Source organism: Pinus tabuliformis, chromosome 8 (assembly GCF_031772625.1).
Source record: "Pinus tabuliformis cultivar Carrire ecotype Pingquan chromosome 8, CPIR1, whole genome shotgun sequence".
Classification (NCBI taxonomy): domain Eukaryota; kingdom Viridiplantae; phylum Streptophyta; class Pinopsida; order Pinales; family Pinaceae; genus Pinus; species Pinus tabuliformis.
The window spans coordinates 2,003,143,821-2,003,155,803 of NC_142294.1; positions in this window are offsets into that span (position 1 = coordinate 2,003,143,821).

Genomic DNA, 11,983 nt, shown 5'->3' on the forward strand with positions numbered 1-11,983 from the left:
CACAGAATAAGTCGATCTTGTGGACAAGATAGACCTTCCTAGAATCTAAAGAAGACCTAATGACAAGCAAACCAACCAGACACTATCTTTCTCTAAATATGCTTTGATAAACAATAGCAAACAAGTGTTTTTATGGCCTACCTTAGGTCCAACGCTAGCTTGTGGATGCCCTCGCTCCTTCGATCAAAATGAGCTCCTTTTCGCGAATCTGGAAACACAAACAAGACAAACAAATTAAATAGCACCTGAAAAGCCAATTGCATAAAACATATTTAACATGAAAGTCAAGGAGTCCATGAAACAAATAACATAAGATACTTGTTGAGAAAAATGAGTTTGATTGTATTAATTCAAAAGAAGAAGAACCTTACAACCTTTTCCTTGATTTTTTACAAGCTCCTCCCAGGGTCCAGCAAGAAGTCTCCTCTACTTTGACATGTTTCACTCACTCCCCAATGAAGCCAAAAAGATGTGTGATCTCTCCTCTTAAGCTCAACTAGGAAGTCTTGATTTCACCAGCATTTACCCTCAAAAATGTTCAGCTTCTAACCTCCTTAGCAACCAGCCCAATGCCTGTATTTATAGTGCAATGGAGGGAGGTTACTAGGTCCTCCTTCAAAGGGATAGCTCCTCTCATCAGGGGATTAGCTCCTTCTATTTTGGGATGCATGAACCACGTCAGAGCGAACAATCCACGTCAAAATTCCTTCTAGAAACCTCTAGAATTAACCCAAAGTGAGTTTTTTAAGATAAAACTTGCACCTTTTGACTTTCACAGGGGTTCGCACCTACACCGTTAGGGACAGAGCGGGCAGGTCCGCATCTTTTGTACACAGAAGGTGCGGGACCGCAGGTGACCATGAGAGAAAGTGCGGAACGAGAGTTACATTGATTTTTAATGTCTTTCTCTCATTTCCAAAGCTTGATTTGAAGAGCTGAGGTCTGAGACTTGCTTAGGAGGACAGTACAAGTGATGATAGACCCATACTAACTGCAAATAATCATGGTTACGATATTTTTGTGTAACAGATTGCCCCCTAAAGTGCAAAGTCTATAGTAGATGAGGATTTCTTATCATTTAGGAAGGGTGAAGTACTTTATCATTTCGAGGATCATCTTGTGGAGAAATCGGTTGGAACCTGTAAAAACATTCAATGCAAGATATATATATATGAGATCATATCATCGCCGAGGTAGGCATTCCCATACTCAGATAAAAATTGACTAGAAACTAACTACTGTTCTGATACAGGAATGATCTTGTAAAACATCACAAGTATAGACTCATGTGGACACAGTATGGACGTAGCCATCTGTTTATGAATAGTCCATTATATAATGAATACAAAATTCCTCGCAGCCTGGATTGTGGAAACTAGATCCAGGGTCTTCATTTCTAGTTCCCGAAACAGTAAGATTCTATCCATGCGAATAAATGTGTTGATGTCGAACATGGTAGAAACCACTTGATTACCAGTCAATGATGTAAACTGTTAACAAGTGTGAGAGAAACCACCAGTAATTTCAATGGCTCTCAAAGTACCCAGTACAGTCCACGAGATGCGAATAAATGTGTTGATGTCGAGCATGTCACGGAATCCTTTGATCGAAAGTCAATGATGTAAACTATCGTCAAAGGCGAGAAACCTCCCATTGATGCATGCAGATCTCAATGTACTGATGATTCCTACATCATCTTTCTAGATAATGAGCTGATGTCAATAGAAAGCAATTCGTCGTAGGCAAACCCACAACACGAAATTATAGATCAAGTTGAAGAAATTTAGTTTCAAGGACTGACTCAGGGATGGTCAAGATGGATGACAGATATTTTGCAAATGAATGGCTTATTGGCAGTGACCTCTTGAACACATAACGACACGACAGAGGGCTTGGTGACAATTGACCCAAAGTTAATACCCAGAAACCGGCTGAAGACTTTCAATTTGGTTTGATCAACTGTTAGGCAAAGGATTTCCCAACCCAGGTGAACAAAAGTGTCGTGTTCAAGAGGGCCCATTTCTGGCAAGTACCTCTTTATTTTTGACAAGCTTGAGGAGGATAACATTTTCTTGATTATAAGCTCATCCTTTAGATGAGTCCAACTTAGTTTAAATTCGAACCCTAAGAAGGAGTGGTTCATTCCTATTTGTAATTGAACAAGTCCTTTACTGTGAAATTTTAACGAGTCCAGTATAGGAGAAACTCGGTGTTTTTCAATTTTAGAGAGTCTGAAAAAACTTAAGAAGACTCCAGGGTTGACCTTTTTCGTAAATTTGTGTCTCCCAAGCCCGAAAAAGTATAAAATAATACTTGAGAGAACCGCTTGATCTTTTACGACCAAGGAGTACTATTCGTTATTAGTTCCTTTGACCTGAAAAAGTAAAAAAGCGATCAATGACACGTCATTTTATAACCAATATCGAATTTGAAATGACAAAAATCCGGCAATATTTTCATGTTTTTACGGTCGGAAAAGAGTTGTAAGTGGACCGTCTTCTAATTTCGTTTTAACGAGTATAAAAGAAACACTCTGCAATCTTTTCATGTTTTAGGAGTCATAAAAGAGCTTAAAGATGACTCTACATGTTTTTCTGTTGAAAATGTTAGATTTCGCCTGAATAATCCTTTATTCTGCACAAAAACACAAACATTACTCATACCTGTTTGAAATGGATAAAAACGTCGCAAAATACCTTTTCAAAGTGAAACATAAACAAATTTGTGATTTATTTACTCAAAAAACTTATAAAAATGGCCTTTGTCAATTCATTTCTACCGTTTGAGTTTGGGTGAGAAAATAGTGTTTTTGCTCAGAAAACTTCCCGTGAAGATTTTGGAAATCCAACCGTTGGAATCGAGCGTCGTCTTCTCCAAGTAATCCAAATCATCCTACTCTTCATTTTTAACTGATTAATTTTTTGTTTTTGTCCTTTATTTTCTTTTTTGGGAGGGTTTTTAGGTAGAAAACCTCCGCGCGGGGGCCCGCAGGTTTACCATTGCGGGCCTGCGGACCCCGACTTTTTCTCCATTGGGAAAAATCTCGGGGTCCGCACCTTCCGTGTAGACAAAGTACAATCCCACGCACTGTGTCTAACATGGAGGGTGCGTACCCCACCGCAATGGTTTTGAACCCAAAAATTCTCAAAAATGGACCAATCAAAATATTTTCTAGCAATTTAATTAATCTTTATACTTCATGCAAAGAGTACATCATGCTAGATTGGCGCGAACGAGAGCATGAGGACGTGGATGCTACCGCATGGAATCATTAGCCTTCACTTGATGCTTTGAGGGCATGCAGATTGTACAAATTCTGGGCCATTCCTGGCATGAGGACTCAGGTGGATTTCTTACAGTGGCTGGTTGACAGATGGAGCATACAGGACCAATGCTTCTTCATTGGCAGCCACCAGCTTGAAATCGAGCCGGCGGACATATATTTCTTGACTGGTTTGCCTAAGAGAGGTGAAGACTTGACTCTGCACGGGACTAGGCCAGGTGGCCAGTCTGTCGATAGCCTCCGGCTAGAGTACTGCAACAGCCAGGCTAGAGACAAAGGGATAGACATAAAGACGATATCCTGTCCTGAGCTCATGGTGATTGCATTCACTGTCACCAGACTTTGCGGAGCTGCCGCATTACATATTGCCATGGATCCCAGATGTGTATGGCAGTTTATTGCTTTCAAGGCACCATCTTCAACTGGTGCGATGCCGTGTTGGCCAATGTGAAAGGCCAACTGACCAGGGCCAAGAACAGACGACTAAAGACCTTTGGTTATGGGGCTTTGGTCATGAGTTTTGGCCTAGAGAGGGTTCCTATGCTGATCCCATAGCACCTTACTGTTGGAGCTGGGCTTCCTCGAGAGCCCAAACTGATGCGATGGGTCGCAGTCATGGCCCATCACCCGGACGAGAGGACAGAGGTTTCTCGATTCAAACCTGAGTATTTCCAATGGCTGGAAAAGCAGGTCTTTTCTATTCAGGGCTTCCCTTACGCTAGGATAGATTTTCGTGGTGACCCAGACATGGTTCTTCCGCCAGGAGAGCAGTGGGACGAGTCAAGTAAAATCCTTTTCAACATTTTTTTATTTATTTAAATTTTTTGTTATTTTTCCATTGTCTCAAAACTAACAGTAAAAACTTTGAAATGTAGATGTGGGTCCACAATGACCAGCCGCTCTCCGGCCTTTCGAGAGGAGGCAACCAATTGCACCCGCGCCAGCCCCGCAGGACAAATCAGCAGAGGTTTTGGCCGAGTTGGAGGGTCATCTCGAGCGCTTTACAAGAGATATTCCTAAGACCACTATAGACGACATTCCTCGTCGACTTCAGCACTATGTGATTGGAGTCTCGGGACCTTTTAGGAGGTTCCTTTGCAAGGTGGCCCGTGCAGTGGTTTCTTATAGAGATCATCACTAGTGATAGGATGATCGCCTATTGTGGGCACATGTGACATTTTTGTTTTTTTTGTACTTATCATTTTTGCTGATCATAAGGTGTTTTTCAACCTATGATCGAAGACGATGTATTTTTTCACACACTCCTATATATATATATATATATATATATATATATATATATATAGATATAGATATATATATATATATATATATATATATATATATATATATATATCACTCTTACCGGCTTATCTTGTAAATCATGTTATGGAATGGTTTTAAATTTACATGTATGATTATTGCAAATGTCTATTTAACATTCGAGAAGCGATTGCATCTGCTAATGTATTTAAAGATCTCGGAATATGCTGATATTCAATGTAATCAAATTCACATTCCAAGAGACGCACTCTCAAAAATAATCTTAATAACACTGGATTTCTAATGGCATACACTCTATTAAGCTATAATACAACGAGTTCAGAATCTAACCTCACTATCAAACTCCGAATCCCAAATGAAATAGATTCAGACAATAACTCAATCACTGCACTGTACTCGGCAATGTTGTTCGTTGTTTGACCAAGGCTTACCCCATGCATAGATACTAACTCGTCAGAGGGCGAATAGATAACCCAAGCTGCGGAAGAGATGTTCCGTGTATTATGACAAGCACCACCAGCGAAACCAATGTATGTTTGGAGAGGCATCGACATCTGCAATATCAAGAGTAAAACCAAGATGAGCAGGAATAATGACGAAAAAACACTCTCTAAGCTAAGCACACTGTTTAAACTAAAACACACCAGCTAGAAAGAAAAACTATCCTAACTAAAAATCTCCATACCCATTTTTAAGCATAATACCTCTTCGAATAAAGACCATTTCTGCGTTTACCCAAAGAGTCCCCATCAAAGTCTACCAATTCATAAGCCCCTTTGGCTAGCTTTCGCTTAACAACATAGGGACCATGCCACATAGGAACGAATTTTCCAGTGCCTAATTTATCATTAGCTTGATCATAAACTAAGACCAGATCTCCTTCCGAAAAATTTCGAGGGGTCACATTTCGATCATACTGAGCTTTTATTCGTTTTGCATGAGTCTCGATCGCCAATGCAGCATCAAGTCGATTCTCATCTAATTGAGCTAAGTATAACAAACGCTTTTCCTCTTCGGAAGTGGCTGGAAGTAACTCGATGCCCATTTGCAGTGACGGGATTTTGCATTCAATGAGTAACACGGCTTCCAAACCATAGACTAGTTGGAAAGGAGTGAACCCTGTTGATGTTTTTACTGAAGTTCGGTACGCCCAAAGTGTTGAAAATAACATGTTGTGCCAATTCGACCGATGAATCCCAATGATTCATCGGATCATGATAACTAAATATTTGTTGATGGACTCAACTAGACCATTCGCTTATGGATAATAATGGGTTGAACAATCATGACGTAAACCAAGCTGGCCTGTAAGTTCGGTCATCATAACATTTCGAAAATGACGCCCATGATCAGTGATTATCGCTTGCGGGACACCAAACCTAGCAATTATATGGTTGAACACGAAAATTGCAGCTGTCTTGCCGTCTGCCTCGAATGTAGGCATCGCCTCGACCCACTTAGTAAAATAATCTACCCCAAGGATGATATACGCATGCCCCCTGGCCGAGTGAGGGTTACATGTAATAAAATCGATACCCCATTTGGCAAAAGGACCAACGACAATTATAGGGTGGAGAGGAGGAGGTGGAGCGCGCATCTTACGATAAAAAATCTGGCAGTTGTGGCATTTTCAGACCGCCGTGATACAATCTTTAAATAAAGACAGCCAGAAGTAGCCAGCACGCAATATCTTTTGGGTTGTGGCATGCCCAGACATATGACCGCCACACACTCTAGAGTGACAGTCATTTAGAACCCTTTCAGCTTCCTCGTGAGTTAAGCAACGTCGAAAAACAGAGTCTTCCCCACAGCGATAAAAAGTATCTCTAATAATCCTGAATTGTTGGGACTGGAATCGAATTTTCCGACGTTCTGACCTTGAAATTTCTGGCCGAGAGGATTGGGTCTGGAGATAAACGATGATATCCCCATACCACGGATCTAAAGTACTGATTAGAAACAAGGATTCGTCCGCAATGGGCTCCTCTGCCACAATTTCCGTGTCAGCACGCGGGAAATCGAACTCTCAAATTCTCAAATTCCAAGTCGAACTCTTGCAGGATGACGATCCATTTAGAGTACTTGCCCCCTAGTAATTGCTTGGTCAAAATGTAGATCATAGGGTTGCAATCTGAAATTACCGTAGTTCTACGTAGTAAAATGTAGTGACGAAAACGTTGGACAACTTGAACGGCTGCCAATGCTAATTTCTCCACATGTGAGTATTTTAGCTCAGTTGGATTTAACGTTCGACTAAGGTAATATATCACATGTTCAGTTCTGAATTCATCCTCCTGAACTAAGACCATTCCAATGGTGGAATGAGAGGCGGCGAGATACAAGAAGTAATCCTGGTTGTAATTGGGAGGATGCAACATCGGTGCATGGGTCAATGCATGTTTGAGTGCATCAAAAGATTTCTGAGCTATCTCATCCCAATCGAATTGAGTGTTTTGCTTCAACAACCGGGTAAAACCCTTTGTAACCTCGGCGTAATTAGGAATGAATCGTCGTAAAAAGTTTGTTTTCCCCTGCAAACTTTGGAGTTGGCGAAGACAAATGAAAGCCGTTTTTGGTTGATCGACAGGTAGAATGTTGATTTGATTGTATCCGGAAAAACCGTCCATAAAGGAAAATATTTCGCTACCGGCACAATCATCAATGATTTGATCGATATAGGGGGTTGGGTAATTGTCCTTTGGACATGCTCGATTAATGTCCCTATAGTCGATGCATATTATTATTGTTCCCTACTTTTTGTTAACCAGAACAATATTCGATACCCAATCTGTTAACGGGATCAGATAAATGAAACCTGCTTTCAACAATTTTTCAACTTCTGCTTTAATTGCAGCAGCTTTTCGTGGGTGAGTCTGACGCAAACATTGCTGGACGGGTTTAGCGTCTAGGTAAGTCTTGATCTCATGAACAACAATCGCGCGATCAATTCCTGGCATTTCCTCATAGGACCAGGCAAACACGTCGCGGAATTCTTGAAATAGGGCCTTATATATTTGAATTTCGTCATCTGTACACGAGGCACCTATATGAATGTTCTCAACAATTCCGGGCTTAACCGAAATGTCAATAGGAATAGTTCGAGAGATGCTCCCCATATTTGACTCTGAATCGGGATGTTTCATTGGATTCTGAGGTTCCTTGACATATTCAGTCGTAAAAATTGATGAGAAATCAGTTTCAAAACGATCATCCTCAGGTAAAAACGAAAATCTATGATGGCGATCTTCCCATGGTAAATCATCTACACATAGGATTTCACGAATTTGCTCATCAGAGTGAACAAGTTCAGAAAAAATGGTTAAATCTGAGGTTGATGTGAAAAGTGATTCCTCACGGACCACATCCATTAAGTCATTTTTGGTTGAACACGGGTCAGCAAAAGGCTGCACTGCTTCATAGGCAATTTCATTTGGACTCAAAGGCATGGAATTTCCAAATGAGTCTATCTCAGATTCAGAAGGGACGATCCAAGGATCATCATAAACAATGGTGTGTGATGTAATCATATGAATGGTTGCGAATGAAGATGATGCATTGATTGGAGGAAGAGGAAAAGTTCCCAGTAAACTGGCATCTTTAACTAGTCCTACTCCAACATCCTTATATGGGATAGTCGTTTTACCAACATGTTGTATACTCTTCGAAGAGGCAGGGTCAGATGAAAAGTAAGCCAGCTGGTCTATTGTTATGATCTTTCCATTATGTGGAAACTTTATTACTCGAAAGACCGATGAAACGACCGTTGTCATAGTGTAAGACCAACTTCGACCCAAGAGAAGGTTGTAATCTAGAGGGGCATCAACCACCTCCACATCTAGACTAACGGTTTTTCCTTCAGCCCCTATAGGCAAATCCTGTAGAATGCTAAAAGGATGAAACCCACTACCATCAAAGGCCTTTAGAATCGTCGGGGATTGATTTAGTGAAGGAGAACCAAGCGATCTCCAACACTGTATCGACATAATACACGTTGAGGCTCCCTCATCAATTACAGTCCGATGAATAGGCCTTTTTTTTACTATCACTGGAATCTGGAAAGCCATTTGATGAGGAAAACGCGGTGTACTATTTTCTAGATCGAGAATTATTAGGTTCGGGTCCTGAACATCAACAGCTCCTATAGCCGACAAATTTAATTTACGTTGTGATGGGCATGATTGCAGCACTTCCAAAGCCGACATTGCCGAGGGTGAAATAGCTAAATCCTCAACAATGTTATAATTATGAGCCGCTCTCGCATGTGGATTGAAAGCTGACTTTCGAAGTATACCCTTGGCGGGCAGTTTGATTACCAAGTCCGAATTAGGTTTCTCGATCTATAGTGGATCGGAACTGGGAGCTGAGGTTGATGGATTAGAATAAGAAGATTATGCTTCTTTACCATCAACAGGACTCTTACTACCATAATCTTGCGATCGAGTCGCAATCCTAACATGGGACATCATCAGTATGGGTTCTTCATTGGCACTCGAGGATGAACCTATCATCTTACTGTCTTGAACCGGAAAAGGATCCTTCAAAACAGCAGGGGTTTGGGAACCCTTGACAATTTTCACAACCTCTACACGATGAGGGCAGTCTCTCATAAAATGTTCATCCTCACAAATGAGACAAGGATAACACGGTTTGTGCTTTTCGTCATTGGATTCTGCCCTTTCAGGTTTCTCCTTTGAACTTTTGTCCGTTTTATTCTTCTTCTTTCCTTTCTTCTTCCCACCAGATTTTGATTTGGCTGTAGATGATTCTACAACGTGAATATTGGCAGAAATCTCTGCAGAAGAATCTCCTGTTGGGGAATCAGGCAAGGTTATGGTAGGGGAAGAATTCTTGGAAGACCTCTTCTTAATTTTAGTGTTAACCGTGCCAATCATACCATCGGCGACATGAGATCCCGAAGGAGCTGCAGCGATTTGATTTTTCTTGGGAAGATCGGGGATTTTTTTGTGTAACGTACCCGACTGAGTATACACCAAGTCAAGGTACTGTGCTTGAGCAATGACTTGCTCCTTAGTAACCACTCCGGCTTTAGCAACATCTTCAGTGATCTTTGGCAACAAAGATTTTACAAACCACTCAGCCAAGATCTGATCCGGAATAAATACCTTCACTAAACGACGTCGACGTCTCCACTCATGAATATGATCTGAAATGTACATTGTTGCTGGGAAAAGTATCCAATACGGAATGACCCTATCCCACTCTAAGGGTGATAGTTCCTTAGCAACAATCAAAGCAAAGCTATCTGAGATTAATTCTTTATGAGATGTAAGAGAGGGGAGAAAGAGATCCACTAACCGATGTCTTCCGCTAATGATTGATCCAATCTTCTCTCTTTGCTGCTTGCCCTCAGTTCCTTGCTCTTTCACTGGCCCACCTACACCAAGATCCTGCAAAATGGCAAGAGAGGGAAACTACAAGAAGCATACATTCATAATTGATTCAAGGATTAGAATAAATCAAATAGACAAGTATAACAATACAATTGAGACACATGCATATAGAAGAACCTCAAATGCTTTATTAATGGAAGAATTAAGGTTCAGGAAGTGATACAACCATAAAAGGCCCAATCCAGCATCACCTTCCCAGCAGAAAGAAATCTCCTCTTCACCTCCTTCAAAGCAAATCACCCAATAGCTCTAAACTCAAACCAACAACACTTCCTTACATTCACAAGATTCCAGCCTCCCTAGACCTCATGAGAGAGATCTATATATAGGAGTTTTGGAGAAAGGATGAGTCAGCTTGAGGCTGGCATGAAGCTGACTAGTGTCCTCTCTCACTTCTGTTATTCTTCAGTTCTTGAGTCCACTTGGAGGTTCTTGCTTCCACTTGGAGATCTAGACCCTCTTACTCATCACCAGTCGAATTCCCTGATCCAAGTGTCAGTTTGGAAGCTTCCTGGGCATTGACACCTTGAGGAATGACTGTGCCACATGTCCCAACTCGCCCAGCACAGGTAGCCTTCTTTGCAGTTGAAATTCAGCGCAGGTACACAGTGGAGCAGTTGACATTCAGCGCAGATGCTCAGTGGAGCAGTTGACATGATCCAGAATTGCCTTGTTTTTGAGTGTTTTCAGGTGGAGAGCTTTTATTCAGTGCTGTGGTTTGCTGACCTTGTTCCTCTAGGGGTAGGAACAACATGTTTAGTGACTTTGGATCCCTTAGATTATGGACATTTCATGCTTCATGCTGTAAGGCGCAAAAATGTCTATAACAGTTGCCCCCTAAAGTATGAGGTCGTTTATCGGGTGAAATGCTTTATCAGGAGGATCCGAAGTTCATTCAATCGCTGAGAGGTGACCTGTAATAAAATAAAATGCAATACATTATTTTTCATTCTGCTTTCATGATCTAGCTGAGGCAGGCATTCCCATGCTCAGCTTTATAAATTCATTTTGGTACATAGAACAGACGATCGTCTGATGGTAGACTGATAATTCTCTGCTGAAATTATCATCCTTTGAGTATGATGATCATCTGCTGCAATGATGTACATGTCAAATGTCTTTATATTTCCTGAATATATATCACAGCCCAGATGGATGAAACTAGATCCGGGGTCTTCAAACTCGTTCGATCTTCACTCTAAGTACAAATCGATCCATGTGAGAATTGCGCTGAAGTCGAACATGGAAAGACATCGCTTGATTACCGGTCAATGATGTAAACCATTAACAAGTGCGAGAGGAATCACCGATAATGATAATGACCCTCAAGGTACTGCAGTACAATTTACGTGGTGTGAATAAAGGACTTGGCGTCGAACACCACGCAAAATCTTTCGGTCGAAGGTCATTGATGTATACCTGTCGGCGGAAGTGAGAAACTTGCCATTGAGGCATGCAAGCTTCAAAGTACTGAGGGGGGTGTTCCTAGATCAACTTCTTGGATAATGAGCTGAAGTCGACAAGAAGCGATCCGTCAAAGGAGGGCCTTAATGAATCCCACATCAGTGACACGGAACGGAGCTAATTATTTTAATGAAGGTGAAAACAATCTGTGACATATGATTCAGGGTGGCGGTCATGGATGGATGAAGGATAATGTATGGAAGTGGATGGGACACGGTTGACTCTTTCTGAACGACATCTCTTGAACATATAACGACACTGATGCGATGGATTGGTAGCATTACCCCAAATGTGGATGGTTTGGCGAGACCATGGTGATGAGACCGGTGAATGAAACAACCCAACCCGATGTGGTACGGAGGAAAAGTGTCATGTTCAAGAGCGACTTGCTACCATTAAAGCTTTGAGGTTCTCCCAATTTTTCCCTAGTCATTTCTGACCAGTACCTCTTTATTTTTGTCAAGCTTGAGGAGGATAACATATGCTTGTTCTATAACCTGCCCTTCGGGCAAGCCCATCGCTATGTTTTAACGAGCCTAGC